The 19,167-nt window shown below is 46.8% G+C and overlaps 1 protein-coding gene across 1 annotated transcript in view; it reads right to left on the reverse strand.

The window, feature by feature from the left end:
* LOC116977439 (LIM/homeobox protein Lhx4-like) overlaps window positions 1–19,167 on the reverse strand; it is a 90,977-nt gene that overhangs the window by 19,532 nt on the left and 52,278 nt on the right. The window lies entirely within an intron of this gene.

Consider the following 19,167-nt stretch of genomic DNA (forward strand, 5'->3'; position numbering starts at 1 on the left):
ATCTCTGGTTTCCTCCCACACTCCAAAGACGTTGAGGTTTGTAGGCTAATTGGTTTGGTAACATTGTAAATTGCCCCTAGGTAGACAAAAGTGCTGGAGAAACTCAGCGGGTGCAGCAGCATCTATGGAGCGAAGGAAAGAGGCGACATTTCGGGCCAGAACCCTTCTTCAGGTCTGAAGTGTCAGTGTGTGGGGATCGTTGGTTGGCGCGGACCCAGTGGGCCGAAGGGGTCTGTTTTCATACCGAGAGGGACGTCAGTTCGCTGATCGACCCACACGACCATGGAAGGCGATTGCTGGAGGCCCACAGCAGCCTGGGGCTCGCCTAGAACAGCCATAGCTCAAGAGGACTAGAGAGCTGACTGGAATTTGAAAATGCCACCACTTGACTCCTCTTGCATTAAGGCTCAGTGGACTATTTCTGTACACTTTTCTAAGTGCTAAGTGGATTTTCCACTCCTCACTTTAATTTAATGTTTCTTGTATTTTGTGTTTTATGACTGAAGGCAGATCAATCTCCCTCCTGGGATAAATAAAGTTCTATTGTATCGTATATCGTTTCGTAACTGGGAGATTTGTGCTTGGGGATGGCAATCCTCAACTGGACTGTTTGTAAGAGGAGAATTTCACGGTGCCGTGACAATAACACACCATTGCACCATTGCACCATTGCAAACGAGGCTTTTCACTGTACCTCAGGACACCTGACAACAATAAACCTGAAGCTAAAACTGAAAGAACAAACACTGAGTGCGAGCCAGTCCTCCCTTTAATGCTGGATGCCTTTGGCAGCTTGCCATCCACAAATGTGTATACTCATCACATCATCGTTCCAAGTTTGAAAGATTATTATAATATTCCTGAGTGAATGGGTGTAGGTTGACTGATGAGAAGGCTATCCGTAATGAAAAAGCAGTGCGCCACGTTATAAATTTCAGCGCTCTGGGGCCAAGTCCCTAGCCTCCTGCAAGACCCACATCCAAGCAAATCCATCATCGCTGACAACACTCGTTTACCGTCTGCCTTTTCGTGCCTTGGCCTCGAGAGCCTTTGTGCTTGTGTCAGCTGTGACTAAGTGGGCAGAGGTCTCGGCTGTGTGAGAAAGGCCAAGGTGGGCCAAGAGCTTCAGTGTGTAACCTGCCCATTTTTACAGAGAGAAGCTGTAATGGAGTTATTTAGAGAAGGGAGACACAAGATGCTGGAGTAACTCAGCGGGACAGGTAGCATCTCTGGAGAGAAAGGATAGGTGATGTTTCATAGAGTCATAGAGTGATACAGAGCGGATACGGGCCCTTTGGCCCAACTTGCCCACACCGGCCAACATGTCCCAGCTACACTAGTCCCACCTGCCTGCGTTTGGTCCATATCCCTCCAGACCTGTCCTATCCATGTACTTGTCTAACTGTTGCTTAAGTGATGGGATAGTCCCAACCTCAACTATCTCCTATGGCATCTTGTTCCATACACCCACCACCCGTTGTGTGGAAAAATTACCCCTCGGATTCCTGTTAAATCTTTTCCCCTTCACCTTAAACCTATGTCCTCTGGTCCTCGATTCCCCTACTCTGGGCAACTGACTCTGTGCATCTACCCGATCTATTCCTCTCATGATTTTATACACCTCTATAAGATCTCCCCTCATTCTCCTGCGCTCCATGGAATAGAGACCCAGCCTACTCAACCTCTCCCTGTAGCTCACACCCTCTAGTCCTGGCTACATCCTCGTAAATTTCAGGTCAGAACCCTTCTTCAGGCTTCTTCATATAAAATATGAGGTGCTGATCCTCCAATTTGCACTGGGCTTCACTCTGATAGTGGAGGAGGCCCAGGACAGAAAGGTCAGTGTGGGAATGGGAGGGGGAATTAAAGCGTTTGGCAACCGGGAGATCAGGTAGGTTTAGGCGGACTGAGAGTAAGTTTTCAGCGAAACGATTGCCGAGCCTGCGCTTGGTCTCGCCGATATACAGGAACCCACACCGGGAGCACCGGATACAGTAAATGAGGTTGGAGGAGGTGCAAGTGAACCTCAGCCTCACCTGAAAGGTCTGTCGAGATCCTTGGATAGAGTCGAGGGAGGAGGTATAGGGACAGGTGTGACAATCCTGACTACGGGTGCTGTCTGTAAGGAGTTTGTACGTTCTCCCCATGACTTGCGTAGGTTTTCTATGGAATCTCCAGTTTCCTCCCACATTCTAAAGGCATACACGTTTGTAGGTTAATCGGCTTGGTATAAATGTAAATTGTCTCTAGTGTGTGTAGGATCGTGTTAATGTGCGGGGATCGCTGGTCGGCGCGGACTCGGTGGGACCAAGGGCCTGTTTCCGCGCTGTATTTAAACTAAACAAAAACTAAACTGTAAGACGAGGTTTATTCGCGGCAGAGTTGTCAAGAACGAGGCCGTTCAGCCCCTCAAGTCTGTACTGACCACAAACCACTTTGTGTTAACTGAAGAAACATCAAATGCTGGAGTAACTCAGCAGGTCAGGCAGCATCTCTGGTGGACACGGATAGGCGATGTTTTGGATCAGGACCTTTCTTCAAACCTGAAACAGGTGGAGCAACGGGTCCTCACACCCCACAAAGTCCACCAAACATCACACCTATCCAAATCCTCTAGAGAAGCTGCCTGGCCTGTCCACCTTTTCAAGCCACCATCACCCTTTAACTCTGATCATACCGTAACCTATATTACTCTGCCTGCATCTCTATCATTAACTCTCCACAAACCTCACCTCCACCTCACTCACATACAAACTAGGGGCAACTTACACCACTGGCCAATAAACCCACAAACCCGAGGAAACCAGAGCACCCAGGGGAAACCCATGTGGCCAGCAGCATCGTGCAAACTCCACACAGACTGCACCCGAGGCCAGAAGCGAACCTGGGTTGATGGACCCTGGTGGAGATATGTTCTGAATAATTTAGAACAGCCAACTTCCGTTGAAGTCTAGTAATTTAAGGTGGTGAATCTGTGGAATTCTTTGCCACAGCAGGCTGTGCAGGCCAAGTGTGTGGATATTTTTAAGGCAGAGATAGATCGATTCTTGATTAGTACGGATGTCGGAGATTATGGGGAGAAGGCAGGAGTATGGGGCTGAGAGGTAAAGATTGATCAACCATGATTGAATGGCGAAGTAGACTGGATGGGCTGAATGGCCTAATTCTAATCCTACCACTTGTGATCTTATGATCCTCAATTTGACAGACAACAGTACTGACCCTTGACCTTTCTCTGAACGTCACCAAAGATTACTGACGTTGAACAAAGGAGGAGGATTGGCTGAACTTTGTGCCTTCCACCACAGTCAAGAATGCTGTTTGTGTTCAATTCTATTGTGTATTGTGTGTTTTTTTTAAGTGTATCGCTGCTGGCAAATTCATTTCACTGCACCTTCGGGTGCATGTGACGAATAAATTTGACTTTGACTTTGACTTTGATGTCATGTGGTAACAAGGAGGGATGTACAGTCGTTCAGTTTCTCCCAACTGGGGAGTCTCAAGTATTTCCAGTGTGTTCTCCAGGACCCTGGATGGCCAAAATGGTCACCATCTTTATCATTCTGCATGACAATGGGAAAACACTCCATCTCCTGACGAGTCAAGTATCGAGCTCCGTTTCAACACCTCTCTGTGTACGGAGCTTTTTCACCTGTCTCTTTGACTGGAAATTTCTGATCTGGTGGGCCTTATCCGGGACGACAATGAACTGGCTTACAGGGAGGAGGTGAAACAACTGGTGGACTGGTGCAACACAGACAATCTGATCCAGAATGTTGACCAAACAAAGGAGGTCATCGTTGACTTCAGCAGAAACCGGCACAGTCACACACCTCAACACATTAATGACATCGATGTGGAGATGGTCAGTAGCACTAAGTTCCTGGGGGTGCAGATCACGAACAGTCTGACCTGGTCACAAAACATCGCATCACTAGTTAAGAGAGCGGAGCAGCATTTGCACTTTCTGCGCCGAATGAGAGGAGCTCACCTCTCCCGTCCTCACCACTTTCTACAGGGGCACCAGAGAGAGCATTTTGACCAGCTGCATCTCTGTCTGGTTTGGGGACTGTAAAGCCTCCGACTGGAAGTCCATGCAGAGAGTGGTGAGGATGGCTGAAAAAATCATCGGGACATCTCTTCCTTCAATCCGGGACATTGCGTGCAAACGTTGCTTGTCCAAGGCCAGCAGTATTATAAAACACCCCACACATCTCCATCATGGACTGTTCACTCTGCTGCCCTCGGGCAAAAGGTATCGTGGTATAAGGAGCAAAACGGCCAGGTTTTGCAACAGCTTCTTCCCCCGAGCCATCAGACTCTTGAATTCCATATAATGTGCCACCACTATTATCTATTTTATCTTTTTATCTATTTTACCTTTTTATCTATTTTATCCTTTTGTTATTTTATGTTGTACGGTGAGCCAGGTGCAACTAAATTTTGTTCAGACTTGCATTTGTTGGTGTATTTTTGAATGACAATAAAGTCTTTGATTGATTGATTGATTGATTGATTGATTGATTGATTGATTGATTGATTGATTGATTGATTGATTGATTGATTGATTGATTGATTGATTGATTGATTGATTGATTGATTGATTGATTGATTGACATGAGCAGTGAGATACAGAGCACAGTGACACAATTTGTTCCTGGAAATAATGCTCTCCGATGCTGAGAAAGCACGTACCACCAGACTCAGGAACAGCATCCTAGTTCAGTCTAGTTTATTGTCACGTGTACCAACGTGCAGTGAAAAGCTTTTGTTGCGTGCTAACCAGTCAGATGAAAGACAATACATGATTACAATCGAGCCATTCGCAGTGTACAGATACATGATAAAGGAATAACGTTTAGTGCAAGGTAAAGCCAGCATAGTCCTATCAAGGATAGACCAAGGGTCACCAATGAGGTAGATAGCAGTTCAGGATTCTGCTCTCGTTGTGGTAGGATGATTCAGTTGCCTGATAACAGCTGAGAACATCTTCCCCTCTGTTATCAGGCTTCTGAACAGCCCTTCCATTAAGGGCCTGTCCCACTTAGGCGACCTTGGCTCGAAAATTACGCGACTTCGTGGTCGCTTGAGGCGCCCGAGCACCGTATGGCCACGCGGGGCCGGTCCCACTTAGAAGCGCAGAGTTGTGCGGGGCTGGTCCCAACATCGCGCGGGGCTCCAAAATTCTTGCAGTGGCCGAAATATTCGCCCGCCAACGGTCTGTCGGCATGCAGGCGCATTGCGGTCGTACACAGCGTCTTGACGGCGTACACAGCGTCTTGACGGCGTACACAGCGTCTTGACAGCGTACGCAGCGTCTTGACGGCGTATGCCCAGCGCGTGGCGTTGCGCGATGACGTCACCGCCCGGCGTGGCGTTGCGTGATGACATCACCGCCCGACGGCGTGCGACGCCCAAATTCAGTCGGCCCGCCTCCTGCCCAGCTGATTGGTAAGTATGACGCAAATTACGTCACGCGCGAACTTAGCGCAAACTTCGCATAAACGCTCCTTCCGTTTGGTCGCGCCAAACGCATGCAGTCGCATGCAAGTGGGACAGGCCCTTTAGTCTGATTCACTTCCACCTCATTGTTGATATTGGACTTAGTTTAGTTTAGTTTAGAGACAGTGAGGATATAGGCTCTTCGGCCCTCTCTGTCCACGACAAATGTTGATCGACCGTTCACACTAGTTCTATCCCACACACTGGGTGTAACTTACAGAAACAAATTAGCCGACAAACCTGCATGTTTTTGGAATGTGGGAGGAAACCGGAGCATCCGGAGAAAACCCACGTGTTACAGGGAGCACATACAAACTCCACACAGACAACACCCATAGTCAGGATCGAACCCAGGTCAACTCTACCGCTGCACCACTATCCCTGAAATTGTTGTGCTACAAAGAACTATATTCTACACTCTGTAACTTCCCCTTTGCTCCATCCTTTGTATGTGAGTTTGATTTGATTGTGTTTGCGTGTGGTATATATATGATTTCTTAATTTAGTTTAGTTATGCAATGTGAAAACAGGCCCTTCGGCCCAACGATTCCATGCTGACCAGCAATCCTCGCACACCAGCACTATCCTACACACATTGGACAATTTACAGTTTGACCAAGCCAATTAACCTGCAAGCCTGTACGTCTTTGGGATGTGGGAGGAAACTGGAGCACCTGGAGAAAAGGCACGCAGGTCACGGGGAAGAACGCACAGACTGCACACGTCGTCAGGATCGAACCTGGGTCTCTGGCGCCGTGAGGCAGCAACTCTCCCGCTGCGCCACCATGCCACCCTGTTTACATATCACTCTACCTCGTGACGGTACACGTGACAATAATACACCTAAACTTAATCCTAAACATAAACCTGGAATACAGACTCAGGCAAGATGGCTGCCCCGCTGGCAGTCTGTTCGTGTTTTCACATTTTTGTTATTTTTTAGTTTGTTTAAAGTTTGTTTTTATGTTCTTTGGTTTGTTTAATGTGGGGGGAGGGGGGGAGGGGTGGAGGGGGGGGGGGATCGGGGGTAACTTTTTTTCAAGACCGTACCTTCCCGGAGATGTGATCAATTTTCGGATCACATTCTCTGGGCTCTGCGGCCTACCATCGTTGGAGCTGGAAGCCGCCTCAGGCTATAGTGAGCCCCACCGCGGGGCGCGGACTTAACATCGGAGCGGATCCCTTGCCTGGGATCGCTCCCACTGTGGCCTGCAGACTTACCATCAAGGGCTCGCCGTCTCGGGAGAGGCAAGTTGGGAGCTCTAACGCCGCAGAAGGTTTGACCAGCCTCGACGCGAGGATCGATCGCCCGGCGTAGGGGAGCTGACATCCCCCCGATGCAGGAGCTGATCGCCTCGACGCAGAGGGCCCGAACGCCACCAGCTACGGTAGTCAAGACCGCCCCGTCAACGGGGGCTCGAGGCCCACGACCGAGGAAGAACAAAGGAAGAGACTTGAACTTTATTTCGCCTTCCATCACAGTGAGGAATGTGGTGGATGTTCATGTTAAAATGTGTTTTTGAGTGATCTGTTGCTTTTAATTGTATGACTGACCTGGCCAATGAAATTCCTCGTATGTTGCAAAACATACTTGGCGAATAAAGTGTGATTCTGATTCTGATCTCAGGGTTCGACCACATGCTTCAAGCCTTGAGCCATGTCCTACGTGAGATCTTCCCTGCTCTGTCTCAAACAATTAGATAAACCCTAATTTGAGGAAGGACATTCTTGCTGTTGAGGGAGTGCAGCGTAGGTTTACAAGGTTAATTCCCGGGATGGTGGGACTGTCATGTGCTGAGAGAATGGAACGGCTGGGCTTGTACACTCTGGAGTTTAGAAGGATGAGAGGACATCTCATTAAAACATATAAGATTATTAAGGGTTTGGACACGCTAGAGGCAGGAAACATATTCCCGACGTTGGGGGAGTCCAGAACCAGGGGGGCACAGTTTAAGAATAAGGGGTAAGCCATTTAGAACGGAGAGGAGGAAACACTTTTTCTCACAGAGAGCTGTGAGTCTGTGGAATTCCCTGCCTCAGAGGATGGTGGAGGTCGGTTCTCTAGATACTTTCAAGAGAGAGCTAGATAGGGCTCTTAAAGATAGTGGAGTCAGGGGATATGGGGAGAAGGCAGGAACGGGGTACTGATTGGGGATGATCAGCCATGATCACATTGAATGGCGGTGCTGGCTCGATGGGCCGAATGGCCTACTCCATCACCTATTGTCTATTGTCTATTATCTAATCCCAAACCCTAGCCTGCATCCCTCCTTGCTACCACATGACATTTCCTTCTTAACGTCAGTAATCTTTGTCGACATTGACGGAAAGGTCATGGGTAAGTACTAATCGCTGTCAAATTGAAGTTGTCTTTTCTAAATCATTCTGAACATACTTTCACCAGGGACTGCATCGGCTTTGCCTAAAGTAGTTTTCCATTGTGTTGTGCATCGTTAGTGGAGGGACAGGGTTGATCAAAGCTGATCACAGCTTCACGGACACTGGTACTAACATGCATATGATGCAAGGCTAGAGAGAGACACACACAAAAGTCCTTATCCACAATGACAGTGAGAGATGTAATGCTGGTCAGGCTGCATTGGAGTACTGGGAGAAAATTTGGGCTCCATATCTGAGGAAGGATGTGCAGGCTCTGGAGACGGTCCAGAGGAGTTTTACAAGAATGATCTCAGGAATGAGTGGGTTAACATATGATGAGCATTTGACCGCACTGAGCCTGTACTTGCTGGAGTTTAGAACGTTGAGGGGGGACCTCATTGAAACTTACAGAATAATGAAAGGCATAGATAGAGTGGATGTGGAGAGGATGTTTCCACTGGTGGGAGCATCTAGGAACAGAGGTCTCAGCTTCAGAATTAAAGAGCACTCGTTTCGAAAGGAGGTGAGGAGAAACTTCTTTAGTCAGAGGGTGGTGAATCTGTGGAACATTGCCACAGAGGGCTGCGGAGGCCAAGTCAGTGAATATTTTTATGGCAGAGATAGACAAATTCTTGATTAGAACGGGTGTCAAGGGTTATGGGGAGAAGGCAGTAAAATGGGATGTGGAGGCAGAGATCAGCCATGATAGTGGAGTAGACTCGATGGGCCGAGTGGCCTAATTCTACTCCAATAACTTGTGTGTGAATGACAGTGCCTCCTGCTGCATTAGTTTACCTGCTTACTGGTAATGCTATCTCGAAAGCAAAGAGGCAAACCAAAAACCTATAGAAGCAAGGAACTGCAGATGCTGGTTAATAGACAACAGGACACTATATGCTGGAGTAATAGGAATCTGAGGGGTAACTTTTTCACACAAAGGGTGGTGGGTGTGTGGAACAAGCTGCCAGAGGAGATAGTTGAGGCAGGGACTATTGCAACATTTATGAAACAATTAGACAGGCACATTGGTAGGATAGGTTTAGATGGATATGGACCAAATGCAGGCAGGTGGGACTCGTGTAGATGGGGCATGTTGGTTAGTGTGGGCGAGTTGGGCTGAAGGGCCTGTTTTCACTGTATAATTCGATGACTGTAAATCAGCAGGTCAGGCAGCATCTCTGGAGAAAATAGACAGGTGACATTTGGTTCGGGACCCTCCTTCAGTCTAATTGCGGGGGGGGGGGGGGGAGAATGCTGAAAGAGACAGGACAAATGGTGGCAGGTATTAGGTGTGTGGCGGGGTTGACAGGCAGATGTTTGGAACAAAGGTCAGGGATAAGAACACAAGGTGTGAGACAGGTTTGAAGAGTTGTGAATTGTGAAGCTAGAGGGAGGAAGTAGCAGGGGTTGAGGAGGGGGGAGTGAGGGAGAGAAGAAATAGGTGTATGTCCAGGTGGGGCACAAATGGGGGAGGGGAGATAGGGGGGCTATGGGGGAGAAAGCTTCAGGGATACAATGGGTAAGTCCTGCCCAGAGACGATAACTCCAATCCATGTCTGAGTCCTCACTAACCGAAGATAGACACAAAAAGCTGGAATAACTCAACGGGTCAGGCAGCATCTCTGGAAAGAAGGAATAGGTGACGTTTCGTGTCGAGACCCTTCTTCAGACAACCAGGACGGGGGAGGAAGGGGAGAGGGGGGAAAGCAAGGGTTACTTGAAGTTAGAGAAATCAATATTCATACCGCTGGGTTGTAAGCTGCCCAAGCGAAATATGAGGTGCTGTTCCTCCAATTTGTGTTGGGCCTCACTCTGACAATGGAGGAGGCCCAGGACTGAAAGGTCAGTGTGGGAATGGGAAGGGGAGTTAAAGTGAGCGGAGGTGTTCAGCCAAACGATCGCCGAGCCTGCGCTTAGTCTCGCCAATATATAAGAGCCCACACCTGGAACAGCAGATACAGTAGATGGGGTTGGAGGAGGTGCAAGTGAACCTCTGTCACACCTGAAAGGACTGTCGGGGTCCCTTGTTGGAGTCGAGGGAGGAGGTATAGGGACAGGTGTTGCATCTCCTGCGGTTGCAGGGGAAGGTACCTGGGGAGGGGGTGGTGCGGGTGGGAAGGGATGAGTTAACCAGGGAGATGCGGAGGGAACGGTCTCAGAGGAAGGCGGGAAGGGGTGGAGATGAGAAGATGTGGCTTGTGGTGGGATCCTGTTGGTGATGTCTCTCTAACCCTTGCTATGGATCAAAACTGCCTAGCAGTCTAGTCTAATCTGCCATTCAATCATGGCTGATCTATCTTTCCCTCTCAACCCCATTCTCTTGCCTTCACCCCATAACTCCTGACACCCTAACTAATCAAGTATTTATCAATCTCCGACTTAAAAAATATCTATTAATTTGGCCTCCACAGCCGTCTGTGGCAATGAATTCCATAGATTCACCCCCCTCTGACTAAAAAAAAATCATCCTCATCTCATTGTTTGTCCTTTAATTCTGCAGCTATGCCCTCTGGTCCTAGACTCTCCCACTAGTAGAAACACCCTCTCCACACCCACTCTATCCAGGCCTTTCACCATTCGGTAATTTTCAATGAAGTCCCCATAATCCCTCTAAACTGATTGATAGATTCTTGATTAGTACGGGTGTCAGGGGTTATGGAGAGAAGGCAGGAGAATGGGGTTGAGAGGGAAATATAGATCAGCCATGATTGAATGGCAGATTAGACTAGACTGCTAGGCAGTTTTGATCCATAGCAAGGGTTAGAGAGACATCTCCAGAGAGTCTGAAGAAGGGTTTCGGCCCGAAACGTCGCCTATTTCCTTCGCTCCATAGATGCTGCTGCACCCGCTAAGTTTCCCCAGCAATTTTGTGTACCTTTGAGAGGGAGATAGATCAGCCATGATTGAATGGTGGAGCAGCCTTGATGGGTCGAATGGCTTAATTCTGTTCTTATGGTACCCGAGAGGTAACGTTTGTACACAAAGGGCGGTGGGAATGTTTTCTCTCTGCCCAAAGATGCTGCCTGGGTTGTGGAATATTTCCAGGATCTTCTGCTTTGGTTTCAGTCCTGCCAACTCATGACTCAGGTGGAAAAAGGAACTGACTCAGCAGTTATTACCATCATGGCAGGGATGAAAATCACGGACAAAGATACTGCAGCCGCTGATCCCATTAGTGCAGCATCCAGCCCTTCACTGCCAAGAACAAAATTGCTCCTAATGAAGGGAAGCTGGCACAGGCTTGCAGACTGCAGTTTTGCATTTTGCCTCATTTATGCTGAGTCGCTGCTCAACCTGCAGTGAGGACCCATGCAGGTTGCAGGGAACAAGTCTGCAACTTTAGTTTAGTTTAGACACATTGTGGAAATTATTTGGAGGAAGGGATTCAAAGTAACATTAGAAAATTTGCAGATGACACAAAGCTGGGTGGCAGTGTGAACTGTGAGGAGGATGCTATGAGAATGCAGGGTGATTTGGACAGGTTGGGGGAGTGGGCAGATGCATGGCAGATGAAGTTTAATGCGGATAAATGTGAGGTTATCCACTTTGGTAGCAAAAACAGGAAGGAAGATTACTTCGTCAATGGCGTCAAGTTGGGAAAAGGAGAAGTACAACAGGATCTGGGGGGGGTCCTTGTATATCAGTCTATGAAAGTAAGCATGCAGGTACAGCAGGCAGTGAAGAAAGCGAATGGCATGTTGGCCTTTATAACAAGAGGAATTGAATATAGGAGCAAAGAGGTCCATCTGCAGTTGTACAGGGCCCTAGTGAGACCACACCTGGAGTATTGTGTGTAGTTTTGGTCCCCTAATCTGAGGAAGGACATCTTGCTATTGAGGGAGTGCAGCGTAGGTTTACAAAGTTAATTCCCGGGATGGCGGGACTGACATATGCTGAGAGAATGGAGCAGCTGGGCTTGTACACTCTGGAGTTTAGAAGGATGAGAGGATATCTTATTGAAACTTATAAGATTATTAAGGGTTTCGACACGCTAGAGGCAGGAAACATGTTCCCGATGTTGGGGGAGTCCAGAACCAGGGGCCACAGTTTAAGAATAAGGAGTAGGCCATTTAGAACGGAGACGAGGAAACACTTTTTCTCAGAGAGAGTTGCGAATCTGTGGAATTCTCTGCCTCAGAGGGGGGTGGAGGTTGATTCTCTGGGTACTTTCAAGAGAGAGCCAGATAGGACTCTTAAAGATAGTGGAGTCAGGGGATATGGGGAGAAGGCAGGAACGGGGTACTGATTGGGGATAATCAGCCATGATCACATTGAATGGTAGTGCTGGCTTGAAGGGCCGAATGGCCTACTCCTGCACATATTGTCTATTGTGTATTGTCTTCCTACAGGTTTGTAGGTTAATTGGTTCGGTAAAATAATTGTAAATTGGTCCTGGTGTGTAGGACAGTGCTAATGTACAGAGTGATCGCTGGGACTGCATGGACTCGGTGTGCCCAAGGGCATGTTTCCGTACTCGATCTCTACACTAAACTAAGAAACCAATCTGGTTTCTATATGGAGTAAAGAACAACAGGCAGTACGCAGTAGTGGCATGCAGGCAAAATAGACTCTCAGAATGCTTCAAACAAGTAATTAGGAATTCTGATTTGTTTTTGCATGTAACCTGGGCAACACACAAGGCTGCAATTTTAGTACAAGATACAATCCAATACAGACATGAAAGATAGTTCAAAGGTCTCCAACGAGGTGGATCAGTGACCCAAGTTCAACCCTGACCTCCAGCACTGTCTGTGTGGAGTTTGCACGCTCTCCCTGCGACTGTGTGGGTTTCCTTCGGATGCTCCGGTTTCTTCCCGCATGTGCAGGTTTAGTAGTTTAACTGCCACAGTAAACTGTCCCTAGTTTGTAGATGAGTGGTGAAATCTGTGGGGACTTGATGGGAATATGAGGAGAATAGAATGGGACTAGTTTAGTTCAGTTAAGAGATACAGTGCGGAAACAGGCCCTTCGATCCACCACCCCGCACATTAGCACTATCCTACACACACTAGAGCCAATTAACCTACAGACTTTGGAGTGTGGAGGGAAGCCAGAGCTCCCGGAGAAAACCCACGTAGGTCACAGGGAGAACGTTAAAACTCCATACGTGTAGTCAGGATGGAACCTGGGTCTATGGCACTGTGAGGCAGCAACTCTACCGCTGTGCCACCGTGCCGCCCCTAGTGTAGGCTGAAGTGGGTGGTTGATAGTCTGCATGGACTCAGTGGGCTGAAGGGCCTCATGTTCGGTAGCTTGCCGCATCAGGCCCTTCAAGTAACCTTTGTTTGTTCATCTAGATGTTGCTGTTTAAACGTCGCTTGCAAATCTCTTAAGGAGGAAGGTAGAAGGAGGTAGAAATGTCTTCCACCAGCATGAATTTGGTCGGATGCTGTCCTGATCCAGTGGTAATTATATAACGGTAATTTCCAGTCTTATGCATTTGACTGATTTTCCAGGAATAATAAGGAGCATTAAATCACTTCAAAGAAAGTTTGAAGAAGGGTTCCGACCCAAAACGTCACCTGTTCCTTTTCTCCAGAGACGCTGCCTGATGCTCTAAGTTACTCCAGCACTTTGTGTCTGTCTTCAAAGAAAACGACTCTGCTACATTCATTAACCATTCATTACATACACCAGTCTTAAATCCGTGCATGTTAAATAAAGAAACAATGATTGGCATCATCTTGCTTGGTGGCAATCTGAGCATAAACTAGTTATAAATGTCAACAATAGTGCTTCCATACATAATACTCAAAATATCAGGTGCCCAAATGTGGGCGGCACGGAGGTACAGCGGTAGAGTTGCTGCCTCACAGCGCCAGAGACCCGGGTTCGATCCTGACTGTGCGGGTGCTGTCTGCATGGAGTTTGTACGTTCTCCCCGTGACCTGCGTGGGTTTTCTCCGGGTGCTCCAGTCCCCCCCACACTCCAAAGACGTATAGGTTTGTCGGTTAATTGGCTTTGGTTAAAATTGAGAATTGTCCCTAGTGTGTAGGATAGTGTAGGAAGATCGCTGGTCAGTGTGGGCTCGGTGGGCTGAAGGGCCTGTTTCCTCGCTCTATGTCTAAACCAAATGCTACCTGTTTCTGGCTGGTTATATGTGGATAAAACAAACAGGTTTCATGTGCATCAGAGATGCTTTTGATTGTTAAATCGTTCCTCCCCGTAAGGGTTTTGCTCCACTTTGCGATAGGCAATTCAGGCACTTTGTGTCACTGTGTATTAATGGTGGTATCAGGCCATTGATTGTTCTATGACATACTTTGTTAAAGTACTTTTGGGACTATCAGCTCGCCACATAAGAGTATATTAATTTACTCCAGGGACATTAAACATTAAATGACCACAGTATATTACTATATTTTAAGGACATTGAGGACTCTGTGATGCAGTATATTAATAAACTACACACATATTGTGCTATATGAATGAACATTGTTTATTCTATGACATGGTATATTGTTATATGGTGATATGGATTACTTTGTATTCCAATGTCTTCGTTTAGTTTAGAGATACAGTGTGGGAACAGGCCCTTCGGACCACCGACCGGCAATCCACGTACACTAGCACTATCTAACACGCTAGGGACAATTTACAATTATTACCGAAGGCAATTAACCTACAACCTGTACGTCTCTGGAGTGTGGGAGGAAACCGAACACCACGCAAGTCAAGGGGAGAATGTACAAATTGCGTACAGACAGCACCTGTAGTTTGGATCAAACCTGGGTCTCTGGCGCTGTAAGGCAGCAACTCTACCGCTGCGCCACCGTGCCGCCCACTGTATTAATGCCAAATAATAATATCAAGCAAGCTGTACCATCATATAACCATATCATTGGCCACTGACTGCTTGAAGCTTTATGATAAAGAGTCATAGTATGATACAGCATGGAAACAGCCCCCCTTGGCCCAACTTGCCCACACCAGCCAACATGTCCCAGCTACACTAGTCCCACCTGCCTGTGTTTGGTCCATATCCCTCCTAACCTGTCCTATCCATGTACCTGTCCAACTGTTTCTTAAACATTGGGATAGTCCCTGCCTCAACTACCTCATCTGGCAGCTTGTTCCATACACTGTGTGAAAACGTAACCCCTCAGATTCCTATTAAATCTTTTCCCCCTTCACCTTAAACCCATGTCCTCTGATCCTTGTTTTCCCTACTCTGGGCAAGAGGCAAGAGATCTACCCGATCTATTCCTCTCATGATTTTATACACCTCTATAAGATCACCCCTCATCCTCCTGCGCTCCAAGGAATAGAGACCCAGCCTACTCAACCTCTCCCTATATCTCACACCCTCCAGTCCTGGCAACACCCTCGTAAATCTTCTCAGTACCACTTTCCAGCTTGACAATATTTTTCCTGTAACATGGTGCCCAGAACTGAACACAATACTCTAAATGCAGCATCACCAACGTCTTATAGAACTGCAACATGACCTCCCAACTTTAATATGAATAAACCATCAGGATCTTGACCTCTCTACAACACAACATAATGCAAAAGATACATCAAACAGTGTACTGCGCAATGCAGAAACATACCCCACAAACACAGTATAATGTGTTCCATCAATACAGAATAATAATGTACTATTGGATAACAGCCTACACTGTATATTGTTGAACTATAAAGCCTGTGAGTATTTCTCCTCTGTACATTTATACACTACATGGAACACATGTGATCTTCATTGCAATATACTAATGTGTGTTAAAACATGAAATGGCAGTGTGTGAATGTGTATAAAAGGGACTTCAAGATCTGTGCGGCACTATATTCAAGTATAGTGTGGACATCAAACTATAAGGGGGGCACAGTGGCGCAGCGGTAGAGTTGCTGCCTTACAGCGCCAGAGAACCGGGTTTGATCCTGACTACGGGTGCTGTCTGGATGGAGTTTGTACCTTCTCCCCGTGAACTGAGTGGGTTTTCTCCAGCTACTCCGGTTTCCTCCCACACTCCAAAGACGTACAGGTTTGTAGGTTAATTGGCTTGGTAAAGTTATAAATTGTCCCTGGTGTGTGTAGGTTAGTGTTAGTGTGCGGGGATCGCTGGTCAGCCTGAAGTCGGTGGGGTGGTGGACCTGTTTCCACGCTGTATCTCTAAACTAAACTAAACTAAACTACAACATGGACAGCAAACACTCTAAGTTAATATTTAGTAGTCTGGACATTTTATCGGTATGCCATTGTGTATTAAATATTAAATGAAACAGAATTCTCTAGTGATATTGATATGGTTGTATATTAACCTGCACCACGGAATGATAATATAATATTGTGGCATTGAAGCAACCAGGAGTTAGTTTGTTAAGGAAGGAACTACAGATGCTGGTTTACACCGAAGATAGACACAAAATGCTGGAGTAACTCAGCGGGACAGGCAGCATCTCTGGAGAGATGGAATGGGTGACGTTTCGGGCGAGACACAGTCTGAAGAAGGGTCTCGACCCAAAACATCACCCATTCCTTCTCTCCAGAGATGCTGCCTGACCCGCTGAGTTACTCCAGCTTTTTCTGTCTATATTTAGTTTGTTAATATACTTTCAAAGGCTCCGTGGCACATATTATTGGACATGGGGCATTACGCAGTCCAGTATTTAAGGTCTAAAGGAAAACGATCAGATATGTACCATAAGGACAAATTATACTCTGTGCCACAGGAGGGATATGGACAGATTGATGGTGATTTGTGGTAATGTACTTCAGAGTCATGGTGATTTCAGTGTCACAATTCATTAATGCACAATGTGGAGATTGGGCACTTCATGAACGAATGATAATATACTCCGGGGATATTGAGCATTTCGTGCTAAAATACATTAATGTATATTATGGACATTAATTATTAAGTTGGACATTTATATTCCGTATGGCCTTTGCTGATCTCCGATCAACCATAAAACCATGCAGAAGGGACACTGAATTCTCTATTACACTGTAGATTCACTATAGGGTCACCGAATCATAGCAGGGCCAACACCCCTGTGATACAATAATATATTATTGTATCACAGGGGTGTTGGCCCTGCTACGATTCGGTTTATTGATGGTTTAGAAGGGAATCAAGAACGCTTCACCATTGTACCATGAGTAACATCGGCCATTCTAAGACAGTGGGCGTGTACCTCGGTTTGGTTGTGCCTGTATGTTGTTTAGCTCTGCAATGATACCTGTGTCTTGGTTCTTGGTTTCTTGGTCTTCCAAAATACTCCAAATGGAATTTAAACTGGAGGTGGTGAAGGGAGGGATTAAGCCAGAAAGGGTTATTGGGAAGAAAGAGCTACTTTAAATGTAGTTGCATCTGGTTGGGTAACTATAGTTGGGTGGATTATTCCACATTATTCCATGCTTTAATTGTGCGGAGGAAGAACGAATTGCTGTACACATCTGTCTTTGTAGCTGGGATCACAAATTGGATCGAATGCCCTCGTCTGCGCCTAATTGGTTTGGGTTTGGTGTAGGTCTTGTAGTCTATGTCGAGCTGACCATTTAACATTTTGTAAAAACAGGTCAAACGGTGAGCTTCACGTCTGTCTTGGAGAGGGTTCCACCCCAGAGAATTCAGAAGTTTGGTGACACTCGCTTCTCTATCATAGGTGTTAGTAACAAATCGAGCTGCCTGTCTTTGGACACGTTGGATGGAAGAAATGTTTTTATTTGTGTATGGGTCCCATGCTGCAACTGCGTAGTCCAAATGAGGTCTAACGAGGGTGAAGTATAGCTTCTCCTTGACAGAAGATGAACAATGATGAAAGTTGCGTCTCAGGAAGTTTAGGACACCTGTTGCTTTCACCGTTGCATGATGAGTCTGACCATTCCAATGCCGATCATTCTGCAATTTGATGCCAAGATACTTGGTTTGTTTGGATTCTTCAAAAAGTGTCCTAAATGTTGCAGCTGCACGCCTGGCTAGTGTTCGGTTTCCTCCCACACTCCAAAGGTAATACTGCTTCCTCACCTCTCCTGTGGCCACAGTCCCGTAGAGGCGACACGTTCTCCTTGCGACCACATGGTTCATAAATTCATAAGTTATAGGAGCAGAATTAGGCCATTTGGCCCATCAAGTCTACTCTGCCATTCAATCACGGCTGATCAATCTTTCTCTCTCAACCCTATTCTCCTGCCTTCTCCCCATAACCCCTGACACACGTACAAATCAAGAATCTGTGAACCTCTGCCTTAAGAATACCCATTGACTTGACCTCCACAGCCTTCTGTGGCAATGAATTCCACAGATTCACCACCCTCTGACAAAAGAAATTCCTCCTCATCTTTCTAAAGGCACATCTGATCGGACGTTACTGGCTATACCTCACACAAAACGTTATTCCACACAGTGAATGGCTCGATTGTAATCATGTATTGTCTTTCTGCCGGCTGGTTAGCACGCAACAAAAGCTTTTCACGGTACACATGACAATAAACTAAACTGAACTGAACATCCGTTTATTCTTAGCCCTCTGGTCCTAGACTCTCACACGAGTGGAAACATCCTCTCCACATCCACACTATCCAGGCCTTTCACTATTTCACTATAGATTTTCCCCGAAGTGCTCCTTGCCCATCCCTCATCCCAAACATGTACCAGTTTGTTAACTGACCACTGTCAATTAGCCCTGGTGTAGGTGGGTGTCAGTAACATTGAACCTAGATCAGCATAGCACACGAACGGGCCCTTCGGCCCACAATGTTTGTGCTGAACATGATGCCAAGTTAAAGTGATCCCATCTGCCTGTATACGATATGATACAATACGATATGACATAACTTTATTTATCCCAGGAGGGAAATTGATCTGGCAACAGTCATAAAACACAAAATACATGAAACATTAAATTAAAGTGACCAGTGGAAAGGATTGGGGATGTGCAAAGATTGGGGAGGGGGGAGGGTAAATGATCCATATCCACCCATTCCCTGCACTTCCTTGTGTTTGTCCAAAAGCCTCTTAAACCCCACTATCGTATCTGCCTCCACCACCAGCCCTGGCAGAATGTTCCAGGCCCCGCACATCTCCATTAAACTTCCCCCCCCCCCCCCCCCTCACCCTATAGCTCTGCCCTCTAGTGTTGGACATTTCCACCCTGGGATAAAGGTTCTGACTGTCCACCCCATCTATGCCTCTCATTAGTGGAGGCGATGAGCATGTGAGAGGAAATAGGGTGCAGAGCAATGTGGGTAAAAGGGATAGGCGCAGAATGCTCCTGGCATGCCCTTGATGGGACGAATGGCGTTCTTTTACGTTGAAAGGAAAATACAAGAAATACGAGAA

This window comes from Amblyraja radiata, chromosome 10 (genome assembly GCF_010909765.2).
Source record: "Amblyraja radiata isolate CabotCenter1 chromosome 10, sAmbRad1.1.pri, whole genome shotgun sequence".
NCBI classification, from domain to species: Eukaryota; Metazoa; Chordata; class Chondrichthyes; order Rajiformes; family Rajidae; genus Amblyraja; species Amblyraja radiata.